Source organism: Pelodiscus sinensis, chromosome 1 (assembly GCF_049634645.1).
Source record: "Pelodiscus sinensis isolate JC-2024 chromosome 1, ASM4963464v1, whole genome shotgun sequence".
NCBI classification, from domain to species: Eukaryota; Metazoa; Chordata; order Testudines; family Trionychidae; genus Pelodiscus; species Pelodiscus sinensis.
In genome coordinates this window covers 127,422,208-127,449,812 of record NC_134711.1, presented here as the reverse complement: position 1 = coordinate 127,449,812, position 27,605 = coordinate 127,422,208, and the positions used below count along the sequence as shown (strand labels likewise).

The window sequence follows — 27,605 nt, the reverse complement described above, 5'->3', positions numbered from 1 at the left end:
AAGGGAAGTGGCAACAAACGGTATGGGATAAGACATGCTGTAACTAAAAATGTAAAGCCTCATGGCTAGATTGTCTAGCCCAACACCTAGAACTTTCGTTAACTCCCTTCCTTCACTCTATTGTAAATACTATATTAACCATTTTACTTGTTGTAATTGCTTGCTGCATGCTTCTATGTATTGTTAGGCATTTTGTGTACACTGCTACCTCCTCTGCACAAATCTGGTATATGGCGTTGGGAAGCGATCCTAATCAATCCCTTGATCCAAATTATCTGATCAGACCCTGCTGATAGGGCGATTTTAGCTTCCTCCAAGGAGGGCAAAGGGTGCTGGCATCACCGCCATCTTGCGTTCTGGGACATACTGAGGCGTGTCAAGGGGGTGGAATGTAGCCAGACACAAAACCCCATCTTGTTTTTCCACGAGCCCCATCTTGTTTCCCCCCCCCCCCCCCCCCACAGAGAGCAAGAGAAAGGCAGTCAGCCTTTGATGCCCTGGGAACACAGGTTTGCTGCCTGTCCCTGACTCTACCATAAACAGAAACCAGACAGTAAATGGGCTAGCTGACGACCCGGGGCCTCCCGTCGCCCTGATGGCTAGTACCAGTAATTGACACGCCTGCACTGTCCCAGGAGAGGAATCTTTGCCCATCACATACCAGAGGTGCCCATTGTCTGAATTTTCCCAGGTGTAAATTATGCTTTGCACCCTTCGTGGGAAACTTGGTGTTCAAAGCCATTTTTCCTAATTGGCCACTTAAAACCAGGAAGAAGCCTACATGACCCAAGGGGTATAAAAAGAGGTTCAGCCGCCCACCCCATTTGAGCTCCAATCATCTATACCTGCTGGCAGGTATTGATTGTCTCCCGAGGTCTGTGGGATGCCCAACCTCGCCCTACTTCTTCCCGAGGGATTGAGAGAAAGACGCTGGCCATGCCAAATCTGGAACGCAGGGGTGAGAATATATACCTGCTATGTGTCTATTTTGCATGCATTTAATAAGAGCTCAGAGAACCAAAAGGGTTTCATGGTACCTGTAAGTGACTTATTAGTGTAATTTCTGTCCTGTCCTTTGTAGTGTCTGTGTTATCTGTAACACAGTAGTAGCATTTAACAGCTAAGTTTACTCTGTAACAATAAAATAGTAACTGTTTAAGCTTTAACCTGACTCCTTCAGTTGCTGTAACAGAACCAAGCACAATTTAAAAGAACTTCAGCCGGTCATAAGGGACTCACTGCCCTGACTGTCGGCTGACACCGCCCTCCTCCCCGCTTCGGAGTCCTCTCTCTCTCTCTCTGCTTGTCTCTTACAGACTCCGAGGCGGTTTCGAGGAACTGGCAGAGGGGCCGGACCGCGTGACAGAAAGAGCACAAAAGCTGCGAGCCTGTGGCACATGCGTGGTCCGGCCAGACACTGCTAATGACAATTCTCCATCTGCGACGCCGGGGGAAGCCCAGCACCCATAGTGGAGCACCCGCGGGGACACCACCTCGAAGAATGACAGTTACTGCACCGGAGGTGAGTAACTTTGCTTTCTTCAGCCTTGCCTCATATCTCATGTTCTCTAGACCTTTCCTCATTTGTGTTGATCTTCTCTGGACTTTCTCCTGTTTCTCCACATTTCCTGAAATGTGGCGCCCAGAACTGGACATGATACTCCAGCTGGGGCCTAATGTAGATGGCTCATTCCCTGCCTAGGGGACATGAGACTGGGCGGGTTAATTTCCAATTCTCCTGTTTATTCCTTTCCTAAGCCAGGGCACAGTAGTTCGGATGGGGGTTGGAGAGGGGATGGAAGCCAGATCCAAGATCAATGAGTCCTGGGAAGTGGGCCCATTGAAAGGAGACTGGACCTGTGGATGCCTTGGGGGTCAGCAGCAAGGGCCTGCTTTTGGAAGCCCCCTCTTTGGAGGCGAATGGGGCAGCATTGAGACACCACCCAGAAGCAGGCACCACAAACTCTAACTTCAGATTCATGGGATGGCTCTCTCAGATCTTGCACATGCATAAGATGTTAGATCTGCGGGGGGGGGGGGGGGGGGGCAGTGGTGTAGAGAGGGGGCCGGAGGGGTCAATTGCCCCTGGGAGAAAAATAATATAAAATTTAGCTAAAAATAGATGTCACACATTTTTAAAAGGAATACCATATCTCCTGCCTTTTGTCTCTTTAGGTCCCCAGTTAAAATTTTTAAAAGCACATGAGTGACTAAAGTCATTTTTGATAATTGGACTTGGAAATCTAAGCTCAGATTTTCAAAGGTAATTAAGCTCCTAAAGAGACAGTTGCCAACTCGGATCTGCAAAGATATCTATCAGATCTTTACACACCTTTGAAAATCTGGTCATAAGTGTCCTAGTCAGTTCTGAACGTGAGATGTAGTAGCCCAGTCCTAATTCCTTCATGCTTTTTTTTTCTACACTAATTCCCCTCCTTTCTCTCTCACTATCCAATAAATGCATGGATCAAAATTAAAGGGGCTTTGTGAATATGCTGACTTGAGAGTGGAAAGATTTCATATTGTCATGTATGATTCCTAGTAACCCATCTCAAATATGAAAAACTAGGTTGATACCTGTTCATATCAGGAGCTGTTGAATTCAGTTTATCATTTGCAGTATCTCATTAGGATGTTTAGTGGAGAAGATATTAGGTTTTTTTAATTTATTTATACTGTGGGCAAAGCATCGGCTTACAAGAATTCCTCCATTGTTTTACCATGAGTCTCAAAACATTTGGTGTTTTTCTAAAGGCCTGGAGTCAATTGATTATGTAGGAATCTCAGCTTTCATTTTAAAAAAAGTTCTCTGTACTTCTGGGCCTTACAGCTAAGGAGGAAAGCTTTAAAAACATGAACCCTAAATACTCAAGAAACAAAAGGCCAATAAAAATCCAACATGTTTTAGTTTTAAAAAATCTTATGATTTGTAGACCATTCTCATAACTTTGTGTAGGCATTCCTTGTGATTTTTGGGTTGGCAATACTGCTCTTTGATTGGTGAATTTAGAGAGGTGTCTCTCTTCAGTTTCCCTTTCCACCCTCCTTTTTTGTCACAGGTCATCAGAGAATCATAGAGACAATGGAGAGTAGGGTGAGTCCATGACTATGGTTAATGACTGGTCAGGGTGACTAACTATTATCAGCCAGTGGTCTGAATGAGCTATCTACTGCCATCTGTTAATCAACTGTAGGAAAAGGCTTCATGAGCAGACCTTATTTATATAGACATACCTACTTTGCCACAGAGATCAGTAGACACACTTGCTTGTCAAGGTGATCAATTTTGGCTCTTTTGGGTCAAAATTCACTTAAGACTTGGAGCTGGGAGAATGAAATGTTTTAATACATATTGTATGATTAAAAGGTAAAAGACCTGAACTTAATAAGACCTGGCTTAGGGTCTACCATAACTTGAACACTAAGCAGAGGATAGTGAGTCACATCTAATTGAAAGTCACAGAAGATGGAAACAGGTTTTATTTCTGGTGGTGTAGAGTCTATTTGGGAGTCCTCAATTATATCTGACACTTTACATCCAGGCTACATCTAGACTGGCATGATTTTCCGGAAATGCTTTTAACGGAAAAGTTTTCCATTAAAAGCATTTTTGGAACAGAGCGTCTAGATTGGCACGGATGCTTTTTCACAAAAGCACTTTCTGCGGAAAAGCATCCATGCCAATCTAGACATGCTTTTTCCGCAAAAAAGCCCCGATCGCCATTTTCGCGATCGGGGCTTTTTTGCGGAAAACAAATCTGAGCTGTCTACACTGGCCCTTTAGCGCAAAAGTTTTGCGCAAAAGGACTTTTGCCCAAATGGGAGCAGCAGAGTATTTCCGCAAAAACACTGACAATCTTACATGAGATCGTCAGTGCTTTTGCGGAAATTCAAGCAGCCAGTGTAGACAGCTGGAAAGTTTTTCCGGAAAAGCGGCTGATTTTCCGGAAAAACTGGCCAGTCTAGACACAGCCCCAGTGTTTAAAGGCAGAGCTGACTAGAATCAATTGAGAGTCCTTGTCTTGTCTCAGTGATCGCTTGAGCAAAAATCATTGATAAAATCTTGTGTAGACGAACCTTGGATTCAACATGCAGGCAATATGTGTTGAAGGGCAGTGCAAAGGAGGCAATGGTGGTGAGGTACCATATTACCTAGTGAAATCACTGGTGCTGAAATCACTAAGGACTGGAATTTGACCACAGAACTGACACTTTAACAGAGACTCAATTTTTGCTATTTAAAAAGTAAATCAATGTAACAGAAAACTGCAATGCTCTCTGATAACTTTTTAAAAATCAAACTTTATTGAAAAGATTGGAGAGTCTGCAATTGAAAATATTTGACCTACACTAAAGGCAACTTATTTAATTTTGTGTAAAATTTTGCATCATAAAGGATAGCATTTTTTAAAAAACATGTTCAACTATATTGATCAGATCTACTTCTGATGTGATATTTACGTGTGGTTGTGGTGCTTTTTTTTTGCTCAACAAAAAATCCTGGGTGGGGGAGACCCCGCCAAAACTGTTCGAATTGGGCCCCACACTTCCTAAAGCTGGCCCTGATGGCACTGATCACTCAGCAAAAGTCATTGCAGAGCTTGCAGAGTATTGTGCTAAAGAAGTTTGATTTTCAAAAACAAACACAAAAAAATCCCAGCTGGCTCAGCAGATGCAGTAACATGGTGGAAAGGTATTTGCTATGGATCAAAATTAGGGAAAGCAGTGATCAACATATTGAATATGCCACCAATTACGGCAGCAACTGAAGAAGTTTCAGTACTTACAGTATCATTCATAATGCAAAAAGAAACAAGCTAACGCAAGAAAGGGCAGGCAAGCTGATATTCACAGCCCATAATATAAAGCTTCTTAAAAACCTAAATGATGCTCCGTTGAAATCCCCAAGAGAAAAAAGGAAACAGAACCAGAGAAATGAGGAAAAAGAAATTGATGATGCTGAAGAGAAAAAAGAAGTTGAAGAAGAGGATATGTATGAGGAAGAAGAGATAGAAATATATGAGTCAGATTCGGAAAGTGCAGATTCTGATTAGACTTGTATTCAGTCCAGAAAGTTAAAAATATTGTATCCTGCAACAGATTTGTAATAAAAGTTCTACTAATTTGAACCTCTATCTTTTTTTCTTTACTTTCCCAAATTTTCATTTTAACAATTGGAAACTTTTATGATTCTTGAAGTTTTATTAAAGACATTATTATAAACAGTAAAATTCTCTAAAAACTAACAAGTATTTAAGAAAAAATTCTCAAAAATTCTTGCATTGGAGAATATTCTCAAGAACATTCTTGAGAATATTCTCTGAAAGTTTATTTCAGAGAATTTAACATCACTACTCACCACCCACTGCTGAAGCCAGAACCTAAGCTGTGTAGTTTCTCAAGACAACCGTGGAATGGGTTCCAATGCAGTTGCTGTGTTTGCTACCCCCTAATATTGGCCTGGCTTTTATATGCAAAAAAGCAGTAGTTGTGGCACAGGTGGGTCATAGAGATTTTTTAGCATGCTGGAGGGCCTCAGAAAGAAAAGAGCTGAGAACACCTCATCTATTAGACAACCCCTTGTGAGGGCTGGAATATGCTCTCCAGCCACTCAGTCCCTGGACACAGTTTTGACCCCTTAGACTGCATACATTTGAACACACCCTCTTCCAGAGTTACAGTTTTAGTGTGTAGTCCTTGTGAAACATAACACAAAGGCATTTTGCATGGAATTCTAGCATCATTACTCTCTTAGGGTATGTCTACACTTGCACCCTCTTTTGAAAGAGGGATGCAAATGAAGACATTTGAAATTGCAAATGAAGCACGGGATTTAAATATCCCGTGCTTCATTTGCATATTTACGTTATGGCACTATTTCAAAATAACAGATGCTGTTAAGACATGGTTATTTCAAGATAAAACCCTTCTCCTGAAATAACCCTTATTCCTCATATAATTAGGTTTACCAGTTTTTTCGTCTTAACAGTGTTTGTTATTTCTAAATAGCGCTATTTCAAAATAGCGCCATAATGCAACTATGCAAATGAAGCACAGGATATTTAAATCCCAGCTTCATTTGCAATTTCGAATGTCTTCATTTACATCCCTCTCTCAAAAAAAGGGTGCAAGTGTAGACATCCCTTACTTAACAGAGCACAAAAGCGTACAGAACATATAGAAAACAACAAAGGTCCTAACTGCAATACCACTCATTTGCTCACTCTTCCCTCGGGGGCATGGTGTATTCAGGAAGATAGCCAGCATACTCTGCCTCATCTGGCTTCTACATGCTGGGTTGTTTCTTCCTCCTCTTGAGCTGGGAAAAAATGTCCCCGAATAGATTATCTGTCTTTCTATAACCTTTCAGCTTCCTCTGTCAAGTCAATGATTCCCCTACCAGCCTCATCATATGATTAGAGATCCCTGCTACATTACTTTATTGCCAAGTGACCTCTCCCCGGTTCTCCTTGGAAATCAGTCTGTCTTGAGAGTGATGTTTCAGTAATCGAGCACTGAAAATTGAGTGACTCTATTGTTAGGCCTGTTCACCTTCCTTTTTTGGAATTTTATTCAACATGGAGTTGAAAAGGCATCTGAGATGAGAAAAGGCTGTATGTTCAGAATGGAATTTGGAGCTGGATACACACAGAGGTGATGCATAGTTTGAAGGGAATAAGCATATGAGTAAGCAGAGTCTGTGTCTACATCTCTGTATGTTCAGCCATTGTATCATAGACCATCCGACACTGTTTTGGCAACAATTAGCTCCTGGGAACTCAAACTGTGCCAGGCAAACATCTGCTGGGCAAGAGGATGCTATTCGGTGATACGTAAAATATGGTCACTGCAAATGGAAGAATTGTTTTTCAATCATAGATATCACAAGACTTAGCACTGCTATGCGACTTCTTCTCTCACACTGGCACATTTTACTGTCACCCACAATTAATATAGCGTGCAGCATTATCACAGCTTCAAAACAATGTAAACATATGAAAGGCCACTTTATCCCTCATTTGATTATGGGGACTGAAAATACAATGACGATGGATTCATGGAATGTCTGCTTGATTATCCTCACTGGCGTCAGTGTATGATTCCCCCTCCTGTAGTAAGACGGTTTGTGCTTAAGGGCTGGGACTCAGGAAATCTGGGTTCTATGGCCTGCTCTGCCATCTACTTCCTTCGCAATCTTGGACTGTGTAGGAGAGCCTGAACTACCCTGCCTTGGCAATAAATGGTGATGTCTGCCTAAAAGCAAACCCCAGGCCTGGTTCAAGTCTGATGAACCCAAAGCACGCAGGCAAGGCTTGGGTTGAAGGAAGCTGTGAGAGTCAGGAATTGTTTTGCATAACAATGCAGACTAAGTATGGCACGTGAGACCACATCAAGAACACAGGGCAAGTGGCCTTGTACTGGTACTTCTGTTTCTGATAAGAAAAAACTACAGATACAGTCATAAAACTGTCAACTACGCATATAGTTTTAGGTAACATCCTGGGTAGCAGGATGAACCCCAAATAGGGGCATTGGGCATTTTACGTATCCTACACAACACATAATCAATTGGTAAATATTATTAGAATGACCAAGTCTCGCTTTGCTATAAATTGGATTTAGTAAGAACAATTGATGGGAGGGAATGGGCAGGATTGACCCACAGATCCTGCTTGATGTAACTAGAAGTAATTAGACCCTTCACACTGATGGCCCAGTGCGTGGTGCTCCTACGTGTGGGAAGAAATGGAACCACGACCTGCTACCTGGCATTGTAGGTAGCATATGGGTGAAGTGTAAGTGAATTAGGCTTTATTATTGTATATAGTAGATCTTTTAGTAATTGCTTTTGCATTGCTTTGCACTGTATTAATTGCTTTAGAATTTATAGTATTTAAGCTTTAAATTGTGTAGTAATTGTTTTAAGGCATGTAAAACTTAAACAACTGTATTAACTGCTTAAAGCTTGTAAAAATAAAAAAGTGGTTAAGTAACCCTGGCATGTCCCAGTTTCCCTTGGATCTAAAATAAATCGAACCACATGACAGACTGACCTTCATTCTAGATTTGGTGGTGGTGGCAGGGTGAGAGAGGAAGGGTCTGCAAAGGATTGTACCAGAACAGTAGTGTTATAGAAGTAGTGATTACCCTTCCTGACACTGTTGTGACGCTACACCCTCATACTTTATGGAAATTTGTTTTGAATGAGAATATGCCTAACTTAAACATGCTTTATGCAAAACGGGGCAAGTAACCCATCATTCATGAGCTTGAGGCCCCTAAATGTGTATATTCTATTTGTGTGCATTTATCTTTCCCTTATGTGAATTTAGAAATATGAAGAGTAAACTTGCTTACTAGTGTAAATCTTTTAGTGAAAGCCATTAGTGGTACTTAAGGAACTTAATGGCCTGGTGCTCAAGGCAATGATCTGTGAATGGTCTTATTTTTTCTTGTAAGCCTAAACTGTGGTTGGCCCTACAAAGACATATGGCCATGCCACCTGGTGCTGGAATCTCTCTCTTGAATCTGGTATTTTTCCACTGAGGTGGGGAGAATAGAACAAAGATTTCCTACCCAGGGGAAATTCTGTTTAAGGAATGGGAAGCAATCAATCAGTCTTCAGCTGAATTCATAAACTGCTCCCCATGAAGAGGATTAGAAACAAAGAACTAACAAGGCAGGGGGAGGAAGGGAAAGCAGCTGGGTCCAGGTCAGAAAAAAGATCAGCTCTAGCCTGAAGCACATTACCTGAAATAAGGATTAGGGTAAGAAATTATGATTTGCAACAACTTCTTGCAGTGCCAAATATCAGAGGTGCGACTGGGTTAGTATGTATCTGGAAAAACAATGAGGAGTTCTGTGGTACCTTAAAGACTGTCAGATTTAATTGGGTATAAACATTCATGGGTAAAAACCACTTTTTCACATGCATCTTACAAAATGATTTTTATCCATGAAAGATTATGCCCGATGGGAAGTGATTTGAATAGGAATCTGCCACCTCCCTGGTGCCTGTCCTAACCAGTGGCAATATTCCCCTGGCATATTATGATGTAGCGCTCTCTCAATCTACCCTGTTGAGGCTATTTCAGTTTGTATACATAATTCAATATGCAGTGGGCCATAGAGCACTGAGAATGACTCCAAGGGACCCACCTCAAAAGGAGGGTGTGATCCAGAGTACCCAGAGCCATAATTGAAAATGCCAAGGTCGGGGCAGACTGCAAAAAGGAGAGCAGATTCTCCCCAAAACTGGTGATTAACACTAAAGTTGGACTCACCAACCGTGCTCCTGATTCCTCTCACCCCTTCACTAATTAACAAGAAGGTGAAAAACAAATTGCACAGTCTACTTTGTTGCATTTCAGTTCGTCAGTTCAGGGCAGTGAGAAGGGCTCCGCTTATTATACAAGATGTTCTTCTGACCCCAAAGGTCAGACATTAGCCAGTTAATATTAGTTTGGATCTTACCCCAAAATACTGTGTTGCAGCCAATCCGTTAGTATCTAACACTTAAAGCTTATTATAAAAGAAAAGAACAAAGAACATTGTTAAATAGTATCAGAGGGGTAGCCGTGTTAGTCTGAATCTGCAAAAGCGGCGAGGAGTCCTGTGGCACCTTATAGACTAACTGAAGTGTTGGAGCATAAGCTTTCGTGGGCAAAGACCCACTTCGTCAGATGCATGCATCTGACGAAGTGGGTCTTTGCCCACGAAAGCTTATGCTCCAACACTTCAGTTAGTCTATAAGGTGCCACAGGACTCCTCGCCGCTATTAAATAGTAAAACAATCAGATACATACATAAGACTTCCAAGTCCATATAGCAGGTTCTTAGCAGTTTTGGTGATCTGCTGGCTTCAAAGTCCCTGAGGAATACTTCCATAGCTTGGATGGAGCACTCAGACCTTTGTTCGGTGCTACAGTTTTTAGAAAAATTGCTCCAGTGGAGAGAAGCAGGACTGAAGGCAAAATGGAGAAGATGTAGCTGCCATTTTATATTATTTGCCATGTGGTCTGTACTCCCTTTGTCCTATACACAGCTTCACAGCACATGGCATGGGAAAGCCTTAAGCTACGTCAACATTGGCAGAGATTTTCTGCTGAGAGTCTTTAGTCAATGGGCACTTTCTTATTTGGCACACACATGCTGCAGGTTTTTGCGTGGCGTTTTCAAGAACATATCTGCAGAAGCACAAGTAAAAATAAACAGAAGCCCTATTGTTATCACAAAGCAGCGAAACACTACATTAAAATGCAACACTGATAACATATCTGTTTTCTCGGTGACCCTAGGCAAGTACACGCGCTGGTAAACACCATGGCCCGGACATTTTTGTTTGCTGAAAAGTGAAAAGGATGTATGGTACTTATGGGGGAGGGTGCACACTAAACTTTTCAACAGGCACAGGCCATTATGGATGTTATCTTCCTTCTGAGGATAAGCATGGAAGCTAAGCTTCATCTACTACATGTTTGTGGTTTCCGCCTCAGTCTCTATGCTGTTCACTTGTGGGCTGCTTGGTCCCTCCACAAGTGATTGCAGAGTGGGGCAGGAAAGTGTCCCTCAATGGGGAGAGGAACAAAGCAGCTCTACCAATCCTCTGCCAGAGATTCTTTGGCAATTACCTCAAAGAAACCTTCCTAGAAATCTCTCTAGAGGAGTCCAGTGAAATCTCAGAGTGAATCAATACCCTGTTCCATCATAGTGACTGGATGCTGTGAGGAGCCCGTGCTGAGGTTGCCCCATATCTTCTTCTGCCTCTTTCTCTTCATCAATGACTTCCTCCTCTGGGTTAGGTCCACTTTCCACTGGCTCCAGACCATCCAAAGCATCCACAGTGCTCTTGGCAGTGGAGGTGGGATCACCACCTAGGACAGCATCTAACTCCTTATAAAAACAACAGGTCTGGGGCATAACTCCAGAGCAAGTGTTTGCCTCTCTCACCTTCTGGTGAGGGTGACTCTGCTCCTTCACCTTTTCTCTGCACTTCATCATCTCCTGATCACAGCTCTTTTTCACACAACCTATGCACACTATGGCTGTAGGTATCGACATTCCTATAACTGGAGTGCAGACAAAACTGGACAGTCTCCTCTTCCCAAATAGTGATCATATCCAATAGATCTATACTGTAGTGCTGCAAGTGGGAGAGCGTTTGCTGCTGGGAGCCACCTTGATCAGCTTGGAAGATACAATATAAGCACCCAAGCAAACAGGGAGGAGGATTTCAAAATTCCCAGGGATTTAAGGGGGGGAGGGTTAGAAGGTTGTATGCCTAGCAGCAGGGCAGCAGAGTTGAGACTGCTAAGAAGAGTGGTCAGGATGGGCATTGCTGGACACATTCTGGGATGCAATTGCAGCAATAAAACCAAGCATACTGTCTTTGGTTTGCTTAAAAAGCCTTGTGACTCTTGTCAAGGTGCTTTTGTCATATCACTGAAACAGAGGAATTTCATCAGCAGAGGTGGCTTTGCATCTGTACAATTCTAGCCATAGGCATGTCATCAAACAGGTTTAGTGCTGATTCCCATCTGTCTGAGGGTATCACCCAGAAACACAGCACAAGTTTTGAACTACAGCTATATGCCACATAGTTGTATTATACAATAAGAGGTGATACAGACATATATGCAAGACGAGTATACTTGGCAAATCATAACATTTTCACTGACACCTTACACAGGAATTCTGGCATGATTCATTGAAATTTTATAACATTGGTAATAATAATAATATAAAGTGTCTCCCAATTCTATACATCATCCCATGGGGGACCCCTGTTCACACCCCTTCTCATCGAGCTAAGGGGGAGGATTGAACTATGATCTTCTATATCGCAGCTGCCCGCCCTCTGGACTGGACTAAAGGTTATAAAGTGAAATCATCGCCTTCACCAATCATGGGTCATGGCCTCCATACGTCCCAAAAGACGGTGGGATGCAGCTTTAAGCTGGTCGATTTTTACAATGTTTTGTGTGGCTCAATAGACCAATGAGAGAAAGGCATGTTCGGCTGCAGTAGGTACAGCTCCATGCTGTAGTAGTGTTAGTTATCATCATCCGTTCTTTCCTCTTCATTCTTTTCTTGTTTTGGTTTTCCACCAAAGTTTTGTGGTAGTGCTTGCTTTTGTCCTTGGTGGAGGCGTTGACGCCAGGTATTTCTATCTATTGCCAGGTTTTGCCCAACTATCAATGTCTATCTGAAACTTTACCAAAGCAGCTTTGCAGTAGCCCTTGAAACAGAGTTTAAGGCGTCCTCTGGGTCTTGTTCCCTCTGCCAGTTCTCCATACAAAATGTTCTTTGGGATGCGGTTATCATCCATTCTCTTCACGTGACCCAGCCACCGTAGCCTTCTGTTATGCAGAATGGCTCCCATGCTTGACATTCCAGCTCTTTCTAATACTTTCTCATTCGGGACTTTATCTTGCCATTTGATGTTCAAAATTTTGCGTAAACAATGGAGATGGAAAAAGCTAAGTTGTTTTTCTTGGCTTGCATAGGTAGTCCACATTTCTGATCCATAGAGAAGAACACTCAGCACACACTCAGTCTTTGCTCTAAATGTGAGCTTTGAGTTTGCCCAGGCACATTTTGGTAGTCTGCTGAAAGTAGTAGCTGCCTTTCCAATACAAATATTAATTTCTGCATCTAACGACAAGTTGCTAGTTATGGTTGAACCTAAGTAGCAGAACTTCAAAACTACTTCCAGAGGGTTGTTATTTAGCATAATACATGGTGGAGTCATGTTACAGTGTGCAAGAACCACAGTTTTCTTAACGCTGATGGTAAGAGCAAATTGTAGACAGGTTCATGACAGTTGTGCCATAAGATCCTGGAGTTGTGTTTCATTATGAGCTACAAAAGCAGCGTCATCAGCCAAGAGCAGTTCTCTGATAAGCACTTTCTTTATCTTGCTTTTCACCCGCAGTCTAGCTAGATTGAAAAGTGATCCGTCAGATCTTGTATGGAGGTAGATGCCTCCATGTGAGTTCTTGGAGGACTCAGGACAGCTTAGGAGGACTGAGAAGACTATTCCAACTAGGGTTGGGGCAAGAACACAGCCCTGCTTTACTCCCATGTTCACCAGAAAGCTACCTGATGTATATCCATCAAACTGGATAGTAGCTCTCATACCCTCATGAAAAGCTATGATCAGCTGCAATAAGTTTTGGTGGGCAGCCTATTCTCTCAAGTAGAAGGTAAAGTCTTTGTCTATTAACAGGGTCGAACGCCTTTGTGAGGTCCACAAAAGAGATATAAAGTGGCATATTTTGCTCACAGCACCTCTCCTGTAGTTGGTGAAGGGAGAAGATCATGTCGATGGTCGATCTTCCTGTATGAAAACCACACTGTGACTCTGGATATATGCGATTAGCCAACAGTTAAAGGCGTCTTAAAATGACTTTTGCAAAAGCTTTACCTGCGATGCTAAGGAGAGATATGCCACGATAGTTGTTACAATCTCCCTTGTCTCCTTTGCTCTTATATAAGGTGACAATATTTGCATCTTTCATATCTTGTGGTATTTCCCCTTTCATCCAGCACTTCAGAAGAAGGTCATAAAGAGGGGGAATGAGACAGTCTTTGTTGTGCTTGAGTACCTCACCAGGAATGCAATCTGTGCCTGTCGCTTTTCCGCTTGACAGTGCGTCTATCAGTTCCTGCTTGCTTGGCATGGCATCAAGTTCTTGCATTTGTTCCATAGAGGGAATGAAGTCTCCGGTTTCTGACATGATGTTTCGTTCCTCTGAATACAGCTCTGAATAATGCTCAATCCATCTGGCCATTTGCTTGCTCTTATCTATAATTGAGAAACCTTCCTTAGTTTTTAGGGGAGCAATCTTGGTAATGTTGGGACCTAAAGCTTTCCTAAGGCCTTCATACATTGCTCTTGCATTTCCTATATCAGAAGCAATCTGGATATTACTGCAAATATCTATGCAAATATCTCTCTCTTTGCATGCTGTAGTTTGACCTTCATGGTGTTAGATGGATTCTTGATGTATTCAAGATATGCTTCGTTCTTCTGCTTTATGAGGGGCATCAATCTGTCAACATTTTCCTTAAGCCAGTCCTTATTGGATAACTTTTTTTCGCCAAAAGCTTCACGGGCTGCTTCATAAATAGTGCTACGAAGGGTTTGCCATGTTTCTTCAACTGATTCTACACGTGAATTCTCTTCCCACTTTTTTGCAAAAGCTTTGGCAAAGTCTTCACATTTAGCACTATTCCTTGCGTTCACACAGTTAATTTTTGGCTTTTTGTTCAGTGTGGTTCGAAGGAATTTTTTCACTTCTAGTTTTGTTTTACTGACAATGAGGGAATTGTCTGTGTCACAGTCAGCACTATGATAGGTAAGTGTGGACTTTAAGCAGTTTAGGTCCTTTCTTCGCACGAGGACAAAATCCAGTTGATACCAGTGGCCTGACCATGGTAACTTTGTGGCACTCTTTTCCAGGGAAGAAGGTGTTTGTTATGCAGAATTCATTAATAGAACAAAATTCAAGTAGCCTTTGGCCATTCTCATTCATTTTTCTGATGCCATGATGTCCCAGGCAAATAGGCCATGATGAAGTATCAATTCCCACTCTTGCATTGAAGTCTCCCAGGATGAAAAGTTGTTCACCTGATGAGACAGAATCAACTATTTTCTGCAAGCTTTCATAAAAGTGATCTTTATCTGCACTATTTGTTGTCAGAGTTGGTGTGTAGACACTGATGATGTTGACATAGCCTGATTCAGTTAATACTTAATGAGCTATGATGCACTCGGATTCAGTACTAGGCGTATCTATTGACTTGAGCAGCGAGTTGTGAATGGTAAAATCAGCTCCATGCAGGCGTTTCTCATCACTATGTTTTCCTTGCCAAAAAAAGGTGTAGTGGGACTCTCTTATGGATCCAGAATTGGCTTGTCTAGTCTCTTGAAGAGCAGCAATATCCATGTTCAACCTGATGAGTTGTTGATCTATTAGCCCAGATTTTCTGATGATTATGGTCATATCGTCAGAATCGTTATTATGTCCTGGACACATGTTCCTTATGTTCCATGTTCCCAGTCTGAAATTTGAGGTTTTTCTATTACTGCTAGGCATGTGATTTCATCTGCTTTTTGACTTTTGGTCTAGTCCCATGAGCCCAGTGAGTGGCAGGTCAGCACCTAACTGTCCGGGGACTGCTCGGCTTAAAGCGGGCAGTAGCTGACCAGTGGAGTGTGATTACTCCTCCCACCATCAAAAATGACCCCTAGCATCTTCCTCTTCACCAATTTAGGAAGGCTTATAACCAGTATCTGCCACTTTCCATGTTATGACCATGCTTAATAGCAAGGATGGAGTGTCCTCTCCATGTTGTGTTCTGCCGCATTGCCTGGGCAGATAATTTGGGATCGTTCATTGCCCAAGGACACTATCCTCCTCTCGATCCTTCCAGTTAAGCCCAAAGGAAAGACAAAAGTCTATATATTTGGAACTGGACTGGTTGTAGGAGATGCCCGAAAACAGATTGGATGCGTCCTTCCTGCTAACCACCTTAGGGTCTCCGCTTCTGATTTTCTGTTTGGGTTTACTCCTGTAGCCTTTGATTCTCCTGAAACTACTCGCAAGGCAGTGAGGGATTTTCTTTCAGGGGTTTCGTTCCCTTAGCCTTCCACCCTCTCAGGCTAACCCACAAGGCAGTGGGGGCGGCAGCCTTATTTAATGGCAGGCTACACTCGCCATGTCACAACACTGTCACTGGGAACATGTGATTTTTGATCAGTACAACGGATGCCAACCGATGTCCCATCACACCCTGGTAGCATTGCCACTGCTGGTCCACAGCTGCATATTAGCACGATGAGACATTCGTATTTTGCAGCAGACATCTCACAAGAGAGGCCACCTCCTATCCATCACCTGGAGACATGCCTGGTAGCAGGCAGCTCTGCTCTTCTGTTACCAGGGACCCGATAACCATGTTGAATGGCATGAGGCAAGCACTGGTGCTGTCCTTGCACGAAACAGGTTGTCTGCCTGACTCCAGAAAGGGGTTCCTAGATGTGGATCCCAAGCATAGATAGGCACCTAAACCCCTAGGAAGGGGAGGGCTTAGAGTGCACCCTTTTCCCTCGTGTCTGTGATTGGATCTCTTATGCCACCCCCTAAAACTAGAGGCTCCTTTTCGTGGATCCCATCTTCAGGCATTTCTCCCCATGCATTGTATAGGGAGCCTAGGTGCCTAGCTCAGCATTAAGGAATTCCTTTGGATAGCTAGGCACCTACAAGCTAGGCACTGCCATTCCATGCATTGCAACACCTACAACTGGACTTCAGTTCCTTTTTGGTAATGGAGAAAGGTGAGGCACCCTTGTTGTCCTCAGCACCTGACTGTTGCTTCGCTTGCATGACAAAGAACACTCCTTTTTTTCGTAACCTATCAAATATAATTACATGTTATTTGCTGGCAATATCTGGCATAATCCAAATAATTGATGGCTGTGTCAGAGCTGCACACAAGCCCATTTCTAGATGGAAGTACCAGATTAGAAGGCAAGCACAAAGCGATTATTTCCCCATATCTATTGCAGTTTGGAATAATCATTTAGTCATTTAATCTTCACACTCTTCTGCTTCCCCACATACAAAATAATGAGAGTACCAATTTGATCACAAAGGTGATGTTCATGAACGTTTTCACGACACTTTGCAATTCTTGAGTGAATGGCACAGCAGTTGTCGCCTCCCCCTGACGACAACCTTATATTTCCCAACTTGTACTGAAAAAGTAAGGGAATCAGCTAGCTATCTCATGTGTCTGTACATTTTAACATTACAAGCAACCTCCCTCTCCAAGATGTTTGTAACTCTGAGGTCCTACTGTATAACGCCTTTTCTACTGTAAACAAAATCCCTAAGCATGTTTCAGAAAAACAGGAAAATGGCTGCTGTATGAAATTTGAAACAGCATTGAAAAATAATTCATTGAGCTTGTTGTGTTGCTTAGGGACCAGACTGAGCGCCTCTGTGCCACTGATACCCAGGTCTACTAGGAGCTCTATCAGATCCTCCAAAATGGCTGCACTATATGCAGTATTTTTTAATCCTTCCACAAACCCAGTCCGCAAAACTCAAAAAGGCCAGTTTTGAGCTCCTCTTGGAAGAGTGGCCCCCTCTCAAGAATGACATTACCTTGATGGGCACACAAAAACCTGGTTGCTATGTACGTTAGTGCAAGCAATTTAAATGCTGAGCTGGTGAAACCAGATGAGTTCAAAAACTCAGCAAGCTATATAGCTTTGGGGGGGAAGGAGCTTACAAATTGCAAGATATATCAGCTGAGGAGTTGCATAGGGTTGTCCCTGTGGCTGCACCATTTCAGGTAAAGTTGATAGTTGAGGATGAAGAACTTCCTGAAGAGGAAGATCCCAAGCCCACAGATGAGCAAAGGTCCCCTCTGCATAATTCTTCCTCACCAGATGGGAGATTCTCCTCCCAGAACTCTTCACATACTCAGAGGAGGCATTCTTGGAAGCTGAGACCTGTCACCCCACCCATAGCACTGGGAACCATGGCTGTTCCCACCACTTCCATACCCTCCCCCTCCTGCAGCAGTGGTTGGCCATGCTGGGACCCATGTTCCTCCTACATACAGCACTACACTACAGTATCTGAAGAGAGATTTAAAAGACTTGCACTTTTCACCTTAGAAAAGAGGAGACTAAGCGGGGGAGAGAGGGGCGGGAGGAAGGATACGAGAGAGATCAATAAAATCATGACAGGTGTAGAGAAAGAGAATAATGAAAAGTTATTTACTTGTTCCCATATGTGACTGTGCCCGTGTGGGTGAACCCGATGTCTCGAGTCCAGCACCATCCTCTTAAGTCCAGCCGACCAGCTCCTCCTCAGCTGGCGGTGTAACTCGCTCGTCAGGCGTCTCGCTGCGGTTTGCCTCCACCTGAGACGGAGGAGAGAGGGGGGCCCGGGCCTGCCCTCACTCGCGGGCCCCAGCCCAGAGCCCTAAGGACTTGGACCATGCTGCGGTCCCAGTCTGGCTAACGGGGTTGTAACCCTAAATGCGTCAGCCCATGGGCTAAATTCACTGCCCTGCCCTGGGCTACTTCCTCTCCCCTCCTCCGGTGCCGATCGCTGTCCCCAGTCGAGGTGAGCCCTTCCAGCTCCCCCGTTACTCCCTGCGGGGTTTCACGTGGCGCTCTCTCCCCTTATCCTCACCTGGGTCAGCGTCTTTCACTGTCCCTGCCTCCCTTGGCGCCCCTTGCCTGCCCTTCCCCCTTACTCTGTACCCGGGCGGCTTTTAAATCTCCCGCCGACTAGGATGTCAGGCCGGACATCACCCTGACATCATCGGCGTAGCCCTGACCCTACGCCAACGTGACGCGGGGTCGACTCCTCCCCCTCTCCGTCTCTGGGCCCGTGCTCCTCAGTCGCGCTGCGGCACTGGTGCATCCGGCGCACGTCCGGTAAGGACTCCCCGGCTGCGCCAACAGGGCATTTACTCCCTGGGCTCCAGTGCAGGGTCTCGGGGCCCCATCACACCATAACAAAAACAAGAGGTCACCAAATGAAATTAGTAGACAGCAGATTAGGTTTTTCTTCATGCAGCACATAGTCAACCTGTGGAACTCCTTGCCAGAAGACATTGTAAAGACCAGGACTTTAATAGAGATCAAAAAAGAGCTAGATAAATTCATGGGATTTAGGTCCATCAGTAGTTATTAGCCAGTATGGGTAGGAATGGTGTCCCTAGCCTCTGTTTGTCAGGAGCTGGAAATGGTTGACAGGGGAGGGATCACTTGAGGATTACCTATTCTGTTCACTCCCTCTGGGACATCTGGCATGGGCCACTGTTGGAATGACAGGATACTGAGCTAGATAGACCTTTGATTTGATTCATTTTGGCCTTTTTTATGTTCCGTCAACACCATGGCCGACACGCTAGCCATCTTTGCCCCAATCAGCACAAGTGGGAAATAGACACTACTGTTCTTCACAAGATCTTTCACAGCTGGGGACATCCTCAAAAATTGATCTTTGTGATGTGTTCAAATTGCAAATGCCGCCAATTCTGCTCCAGGACGGGCCTTGGCAGGGGATTGCTCAGCGATGCCTTCCTTCTCACATAGAAAGCACCTGTTCTATATGCTTTCCCTCCGATACCGCTCATACCAGGAGTCACCCAAAAGCTACATGAGGACCAAGCACACCGTATACTCATAGTACCCTCACTGCCTGGTCAGACTTGGTTCTTCTACCTCAAGTGCTTGGCGCTCTGCAATCAGCAAGTGCTGCCACATAGCAGATTGGGGCAATCTCAACCACATGGTCATATGTTGCATCAAGATCCAACAATGCTTCACCTCAAAGCCTGGCTGCTGCATGGCCCCATAATACTGAAAGCATCTGCTCAGACAGAATAAAGCAAATGTTAATAAATAGCTGTCACCCCATTGCCAGGCAGTCCTACCTAACCCAATGGAAGCGATTCTCAGTTTGGTGCCAATGAAGACGACAGACTCCAACTACAACAGTACCTTTTCTGCCCACTGTACTAGGATATTAGATTTAAAGGAATCCGGCTTATCCTTTAGCTCATTAAAGGTCCACTTGGCCACCACCACAGTGTTTCACTACCCAAAAGACAGCTCCGTGCTTTGTTCCCATCCCATCACAAAACGCTTCCTCATGGGCATTCAGAAAACATAACCCAATGATTAGAGCTCCTACTCCACCCTGAACCATGTCCTCAAGAGCCTCACAAGGGTCCCTTTTGAGCCATTGACCACATGTTCTGTCCATAAAAGTGGCATTCGTTGTGGCCCTCAGGCGGACATGTTGGAGAAATAGTGGCCCTCATGGCTGACCCTCCCTACACTGTCTTCGCCAAGGATAAAGTCACCTTAAAACCTCACCCAAGTTCCTGCCTAAGGTGGCATCCACCTTCCACATCAATGAGCCCATCCATTTAGTTACCTTCTTTGCTAACCCACACGAACATGTACTGCAAGCACCTCCACATGCTCAGTGTCTAACATGCTCTCTCCTTCTATACCCTGGTGAAAATCCACTAGACTCTTTTAGTGCATAGCCAAATGCTTCAAGGGTAAAGCAATCTCTTCCCAATGGTTTTCCAAATGTATCTCCTTGAGAATCTGTCATGGAGAAGTGGGGAGTCTCTGGGCCCTGCACCCCCTCTGCAGCCAGATGTGAGTCTCAACCAGCAAGCAGAGCAGAAGGGTTATCCATTCACAAGGATACAAGCACAGACTTGTTCGTAGCACAGGAACTAGGAGCAGTCAGTACAATCCATCGTGGATTCATAACAACCGTCCACCACAGAACTGTAGCAGTATCTACAGCTTTCCTCAAAGATGTTCCACTCATTGATATGTGCAGAGCAGCCACCTGGTCCTCTGAGCATACCTTCACTAAATACTATGCCATTACCACCAGGCCAATCCCTACAGACATATTAGGACTAGCTGACCTTTCAAACACATCCAGGACATGGCCCCAAAAGCCTACATCTTCACAATGGACACTGCTCTACAGACACCTTAAGTGGTACACCCACACCTGTGGGTGCTCCACTGCCCTTCCTCCTCCCCTACTTTGGGGGCCATGTACCGGTTTCCAAAAGAGAGAAGGAACAGAGGGAGCTGCACCGTGTGGGCAGTCAATGGGCGACAGCAGCACCAGTGGGTGCCAACTGAGCATGTGTAGTATGGTGGGGCACTCCTATGAAAAGTCTGGATGATCAGCTTAACAACTTGTAAAGAGCCTTGCTTGCCCTGTAAGTCCAAAGGTGATTGGATTAATAAGACATGTGACCAGATCACCTGATACTGGGATTCTATTTTTGAAACAGGTAATTTTCTAAGGAAGAGGAAATGCAGAACAAAAGATTCCCACCCTGGGAGAAGAATATTTAAGCAAGGGAAAGTTAACCAGTCTCTGTCTTCAGCTGGCATGACATATTCCAAGAGGGCTGCAGATCTAGCTCAGAGTGAAAGATCATCTCTGACCTGAAGATTATGCCTAGGACAAGAACAGCTCTGTAGGGTAAGAATCTGCTTGCAATAAGTTTTTTAGTGAATTATAACTGTGTGTTTTCTTTCCATTTTTTAGTAACTTACTGTGATCTGTTGGTTTTCACTAACAACTGCTTAAATCCTTTTTGTACTTAATAAAAAGAAGTTACTCACCCTGTGTAATAACGATGGTTCTTCGAGATGTGTCCCCGTGGGTGCTCCACTCCAGGTGTCGGGTCCCGTCCCGGCGCCGCTGGTCGGAAAACTTCCATAGCCGTAGCCGGGCCGGACCGCGCATGCGCGAGCGCAGCGCGCGGCGTTCGTGCCTTTGCAACGGTCCAGCTCCCCCTCGTCAGTTCCTCTCACCGCTCGGTCCCTGGAAAACAAAGCAAAGAGACCCGGAGCGGGGAGGAGGGTGGGGCGTGGAGCACCCACGGGGACACATCTCGAAGAACCATCGTTACTACACAGGGTGAGTAACTTCTTCTTCTTCTTCGAGTGGTCCCCGTGGGTGCTCCACTCCAGGTGAGTACAAAGCAGTAACCCAGAATGTGCTCCGGGTCAATTATTTTCTACTGTGGACAGGACTGCAGAGGCTACCGCGGTATCTGAAGCCCACCTCTTAGTTATGGCATAATGACGTGCGAAAGTTGCGCTAGAGGCCCAGGTAGCTGCACGGCAGATATCTGCAAGGGGAATTCCCTTTGCAAAGGCAGTGGTAGTCGCTACTGCCCATGTAGAGTGAGCCCGAGGTAAAGCAGGGAGAGGTTTGTTCCTAATCGAGTGGCATTTCGTAATACAGAGAGTAATTAGTTTTGCAATGCGTTGAGTGGAAAGTGCTTCGCCCTTTGATCTAGGTGCCAAAGATACCAACAAGTCTGTCTGTGCGTCGGCATTGACGTGTTCTATCTATATAGAAAGAAAGCGCACGCCGGACATCGAGCGTGTGAAACAGAGCGTCCCTAGTTGAGGAATGAGGCTTAGGATAAAAAGTCGGGCGGACAACAGGCTCGTTAATGTGGAAAGAACAGACTTTGGGAATAAAATCTGGGTGTAATCGCAGCGTTACTGTATCTTTGGAAAAAACCGTAAAAGGAGGGCTTGCCATCAACGCCCCCAGTTCACCTACCCTTATTGCTGATGTAATTGCAAGGAGGAAGACTGTTTTCATTGTTAGCATATGTAGAGAAACTGATGTCAAGGGCTCAAAAGGTGGGTACATAATGGTGTCCAATACTAAATCAAGATTCCAAGAAGGGGAAGGCGCCCTTCGTGGTGGATGTAAATTTAGGAGCCCTTTCAGGAACCTCTTTGTAATTACATGGGAGAAGAGCGAGGAACCTTCTATTGGCTGGTGGAAGGCACTGATGGCTGCCAAGTGCACTCTTAGGGACGATAGTGCCAGTCCTGAATTCCGTAAGTGAAGGATGTAGTCCAAAACGTGCTGTAGAGGAGATGAGAGAGGGTGTATGTTGTTCTGAATGCACCAGTTAGAGAATCTCCGCCACTTTGCAAGGTACGTGTTCCACGTAGAGTCTTTCCTACTGTGTAGAAGTATTGTCTTGACCTGTTCAGAACAGAGATTTTCATCCCCTTTTAACCACTGAGGAGCCACGCCGGCAAATGCAACGCCTGCAGTCTGGGGTGTAACAGCGTGCCTTGTTCCTGAGTAAGGAGATCTTGATGGAGAGGAAGAGGGTAAGGTGGTTGAATTGACATCCTGTGTAAGAATGGATACCAGGCTTGCCTGGGCCACGCTGGCGCTAGCAAAATGACAGTCGCCGCTTCCAAGCTGATTTTCTCCAGTGTCCTGGAGATAAGAACCGTGGGGGGAAACGCGTACAGAAGTGCCTTCTTCCATGTGATCAGAAGCGCATCGCCGAGGGAGCCCTTGCCGAGCCCTGCTCTCGAGCAATATAGGCGACACTTCTTGTTGCTGTATGTTGCGAATAGGTCTACCAGTGGAATACCCCATCTCTGAAATATCACAGAAAGTACATCTGTCCTTATTTCCCACTCGTGATCCGTGGGGAATTGTCTGCTGAGAGAGTCTGCAATTACATTGGCGGTGCCAGGTAAGTACGATGCTGTTATGGTTACGTTGTTCTGTATGCACCAGTTCCAACACCGCACTGCTTCGGCGCATAGGGAGCGTGATCGTGCTCCTCCTTGTCTGTTGACATAATACATTGCGGCTACATTGTCCGTCAGTATCCTCACTGTAAGACCTCTGATCTGGGGAAGAAAATGTTTGCATGCGTAGAAGATTGCCCGAAGTTCCAACAGATTTATGTGCAGACGCCTCTCGCTGAGAGACCATTTGCCCTGGATTCGTTCGCTGCCCATGTGGGCCCCCCAGCCGATGAGTGAGGCATCCAATGTTATCTGTACCGATGGTTGTTGCCGATGGAATGGAACTCCTGGCAGAAGGTTTTGCGCTTTTGTCCACCACTGCAGAGATCTTTGGACATGCGGAGGTAGGCATACTACCTTTTGAATGTCGTACCTCACAGGGACATAAACCGTGGACAACCAATGTTGGAGGCCCCTCAGGTGGAGGCGCGCATGAGGAACTACAGCAGTGGCCGCCGCCATGTGACCCAGGAGACGAAGGCAATTGTGTACCGATACCATCATGTTGCCGGTGAGTATGGTAACGAGATCCTTGATCGCTTGAAATCTTTCTTGAGGTAAGTAAGCTCTTGCCATGCGCGAATCGAGGTTTATCCCTATAAACTTTATGAATTGCGTCGGAATAAGTGTTGATTTTTGCTTGTTGAGGAGGAGGCCGAGTGATTCGAACGTTTGCTCGACCGTCGCCACCATCTTTGACGCCTCTCGCTGCGTGGCACCTTTTATTAAACAGTCGTCCAGGTATGGATATATTATCACCTGTAACCGACGCAGATGAGCTGCTACGACAGCCAGGGTTTTTGAGAACGCTCTGGGAGCTGAAGCAAGACCGAATGGTAGAACCCGATACTGAAAATGATCGTGGCCTATCACAAATCGCAGAAAACGTCTGTGAGCGGGATATATTGTGATGTGAAAATACGCATCTTGTAAATCGAGGGCAGCGAACCAATCGTTGATATCGAGGGATGGAATTATGGAAGTCAGGGTCACCATTTTGAAGCGCTGTCTGCGAAGATAACGATTCAAACGTCTTAAATCGAGAATGGGTCTCCAACCCCCCGTTTTCTTTTCCGTTAGAAAGTATCTGGAATAGAAACCTCTTCCCCTGAACTGATCCGGGACCCTCTCTATCGCTCCGATATCCAGGAGGTGATGAACTTCCTGTCGCAGGAGATTTTCGTGAGATGGGTCCCTGAAAAGGGACGGGGAGGGTGGGGTGGTGGGAGGGATGGAAGCGAAGGGAATGGTGAAGCCGCTGTTTATGACTTCCAGTACCCATTTGTCCGATGTTATTTCGACCCATTGGTGATAGTAAGGTCGTAAGCGGTGGTGGAAAATGGGTTTTGCCTGTGCAAGAACGATTGGTAGGATGCGCTTGCCCCCGACAAGGGAGTCAAACTTGCTGTTTTGAGGCGGGCGTGCCCGTCACTCTAGGTGGTGGTGGACGCCTTCGTTGAGGGCGCTGTCTAGGTCGCGATTGGTCGAACGGGCGATTTTGCTGTCTCTGAGACTGATAATCATACCGTCTTTGGTATGGAAAATAACGACGGCGGCGGAATGGCGGTACGTACATCCCCAGCGTACGAAGTGTTGTTCTTGAGTCTTTTCCGGTATGAAGCACCTCATCTGTCTTCTCTGCTAACAACTTCACCTTGTCAAACAGGAGGTCTTCCACCTTGGAGTGCAACTCCTTGGGCACTGCCGCCGTGGCGAGCCAGGAAGAGCGCCTCATGGACACTGCTGTTGCCACTCCCCGAGCTGCTATCTGAAGATTGGCCTTTGAACATGCATAGCCCTCTTTGAGGATTGATCGTAACAGTTCTCTGTCCGCCTCCGATGATCTTTGGGACAGCTCTGTAAGCTTTGCTATACTATCGAAGCTATGATTCGCCAATAGAGCTGTATAATTCGCTATGCGAAGAAGCAATGTGGCCGATGTATAAACCTTTCGGCCAAATATGTCTAGTTTCTTTGCCTCTTTATCAGCCCCCGCATTTTTCAGCTGTGGGTTCTTAGCCCTTTGGAGAGCTGCGTCGACGACCAAGGAGTTTGGTTGCGGGTGAGTAAACAGAAATTCTGAGTCTTTAGATGCTATAAAATAACGCTTCTCCGCCGGTTTCGAAGTTGGTGGAGTCGAAGCCGGGGTATTCCAAATTTCTGTTGCTGATTGGAGGATTGCCTCGTCCATAGGAAGGGCAACCTTAGATTGTTGCTTAGGGTGTAAATTTCTCCAGTGTTTAAATTGCTTCGTTGGAGTGTCTGCTATCTGAACGTCTTGAGACTGGGCTACTCTCCTAAAAAGGTCTTGAAAGTCCTTTGTGTCGTCCGGGGGAGATGGATCCCCTTCAAACACTGCATCGTCTGGGGAAGATGACGAAATATCTTTTTGAGTTACAGACCGTAATTGATCGTCCGTGTCTGATATCTGTCCTTCCTCGGGCTCAGATAAGTGAACTGAAGGCGAAGGATTCTGTTGACTAGGCGATGCCCTCTTCCAGTTTTGAATTGGAGATGATTGTCGTGCTTCATGAGGAGTACGGCAGCAGCAGTGATGAGAGCGAGAGTGAGGTCTTCCGTATCCAGAGGATGATCGATGGCTTCTATATTCAAAGTGGTCAGGGGAAGACCTTCGCGAGGAATATCTGCTGACATACCGCCTATGATAAGATCTAGGCGGGGAGTAGCTTGGTGAGCGGGATCTGTATGATGATTCCCGATGGTAACAATGATACCGTTCACGATGGTCAGAATAACGAGACCTTGACCTCCATCGCGGGAAAGGCATTGTTGGGTTATGAGACAACGCAAGATGACTGACCCTCGGTGAATGAGAGGGAGAAATTGAAGGCTGAGGTGAAGGTGAAATTGAATGCCTTGGTGCTGACTTTCTAGCAGCCTTTGTCGGGACTGCTGAGGCAGGGGGAGCCTCCCTCCCTTGCACTGATAAGGAACAATTGGCAGGGGGAGGAATAATCTCGGCAGCATTATCTGATTGCAGTATCATCCTGCCCGGCACCGCAGGCAGTTGCTCATCCGGTGCGGCTGCGAGAGTAGTATGATCCGTCGGTGCCGACTCGGCACGGTGGGGGGCGCTCTGTCGGCCCCGTTCGTTCCGCTCCCCGGTGCCGTCTGGCAATACGGCATCCGGTGCCGAGCACGGTGCCGGCTTGTCTTGGCTCACAGTAGCCGTTTGCGGTGCCGCTCGTTGCGGCTGGACAGACTGTCGCGGCTCCAGCCCCTGTGGCGGTGCCGAGCGCTCTGCATCAACCGTGCTCTCGGCGGGGCGCAGAGCCGATGCCGATAATGAGCGGCTTGGTATCGCCGCTTGCGGCTTATGTGACCTGCCTGGTTGTGTTGCCGCCCCGGAGACACCCGGCTTATGTCCCTGACCAACTCGGGACAGCGAGGGAGGCGGGAGAGAGCGGGTGGGGGAAGCTCTCTTCTTTTTTGACCCCATTGCCGCTGGGGATTTTGATCTTTCTCTGCCCTGCGGAGGACTTTGAGACCTGCTGCTCCGAAGGCTGTAAAGCCTTATCGCACAGTAGCAGTTTCAGGCGCATATCCCTTTCTCTGCGTGCCCGCGGAGTCAATTTAGCGCAGTGAGTGCATTTTTGTGGCACATGCGCTTCGCCTAAGCATCTCACACAGGCTTCGTGCCCGTCAGATGCTGGCATGGCTTCTTTGCAGAGAGCGCACCGTTTAAACCCCGGTGACCCAGGCATAATGTTGTCTTTTTCTCTTTCTTTCTTTCTTCTTCCCTTTTTCTTTTCTTTTTTTTTTTTAACCTAACTAACTATTATTATCCAATTTGACTAACTATCTTTCTTTTCTTTTCTTCTTTTTTTTTTTTTTTTTTTTTTTTTTTTAGTGACGGCTTCTGTCTGAGGAGACAAACGGCATTCCGCCAGCAACCACGGGCGGCTGAGAGGAACTGACGAGGGGGAGCCGGACCGTTGCAAAGGCGTGAACGCCGCGCGCTGCGCTCGCGCATGCGCGGCCCGGCTACGGCTATGGAAGTTTTCCGACCAGCGGCGCCGGGACGGGACCCGACACCTGGAGTGGAGCACCCACGGGGACCACTTGAAGAAGAACACCTTTGTTCCCCCCAACTAACAATTACTTACACTGGGCTTGACAGTACACAACCAGTGTGCACATCTCTTATTGATAAAGAGGGTGAACGTCCTCAGGAGCTTTGTGTAAAACTTTTACACAGAGAAAGACCAATTTATTTGGGGGTTTGATCCCTTTTGCATGGTGGTTTCCTGGGTGTTCTGCCTTAGAACTGCATTCTCCCAGAGCTGAAGTGGTTAAATGTCAGCATTGCTCTTCGGGGGGAGGGAAGGGTTAACCCCAACTCTATGCCTTGTCTAGGGGAGTCCAGAGGCTCTGACCCAGCAGGATAAGGGGGAGGATCCTCAGAGAACAAGGCATATCA

The 27,605-nt window shown here is 45.7% G+C and overlaps 1 long non-coding RNA gene across 1 annotated transcript; it reads left to right on the top strand.

The window, feature by feature from the left end:
* Positions 1-701: 701 nt before the first annotated feature.
* LOC142818804 (uncharacterized) lies at positions 702-27,267 on the top strand. Its single transcript, XR_012896454.1, has 3 exons — positions 702-1,522; positions 20,869-21,062; positions 27,036-27,267. It is a non-coding gene; the product is annotated as an uncharacterized LOC142818804 (long non-coding RNA).
* Positions 27,268-27,605: the final 338 nt, after the last annotated feature.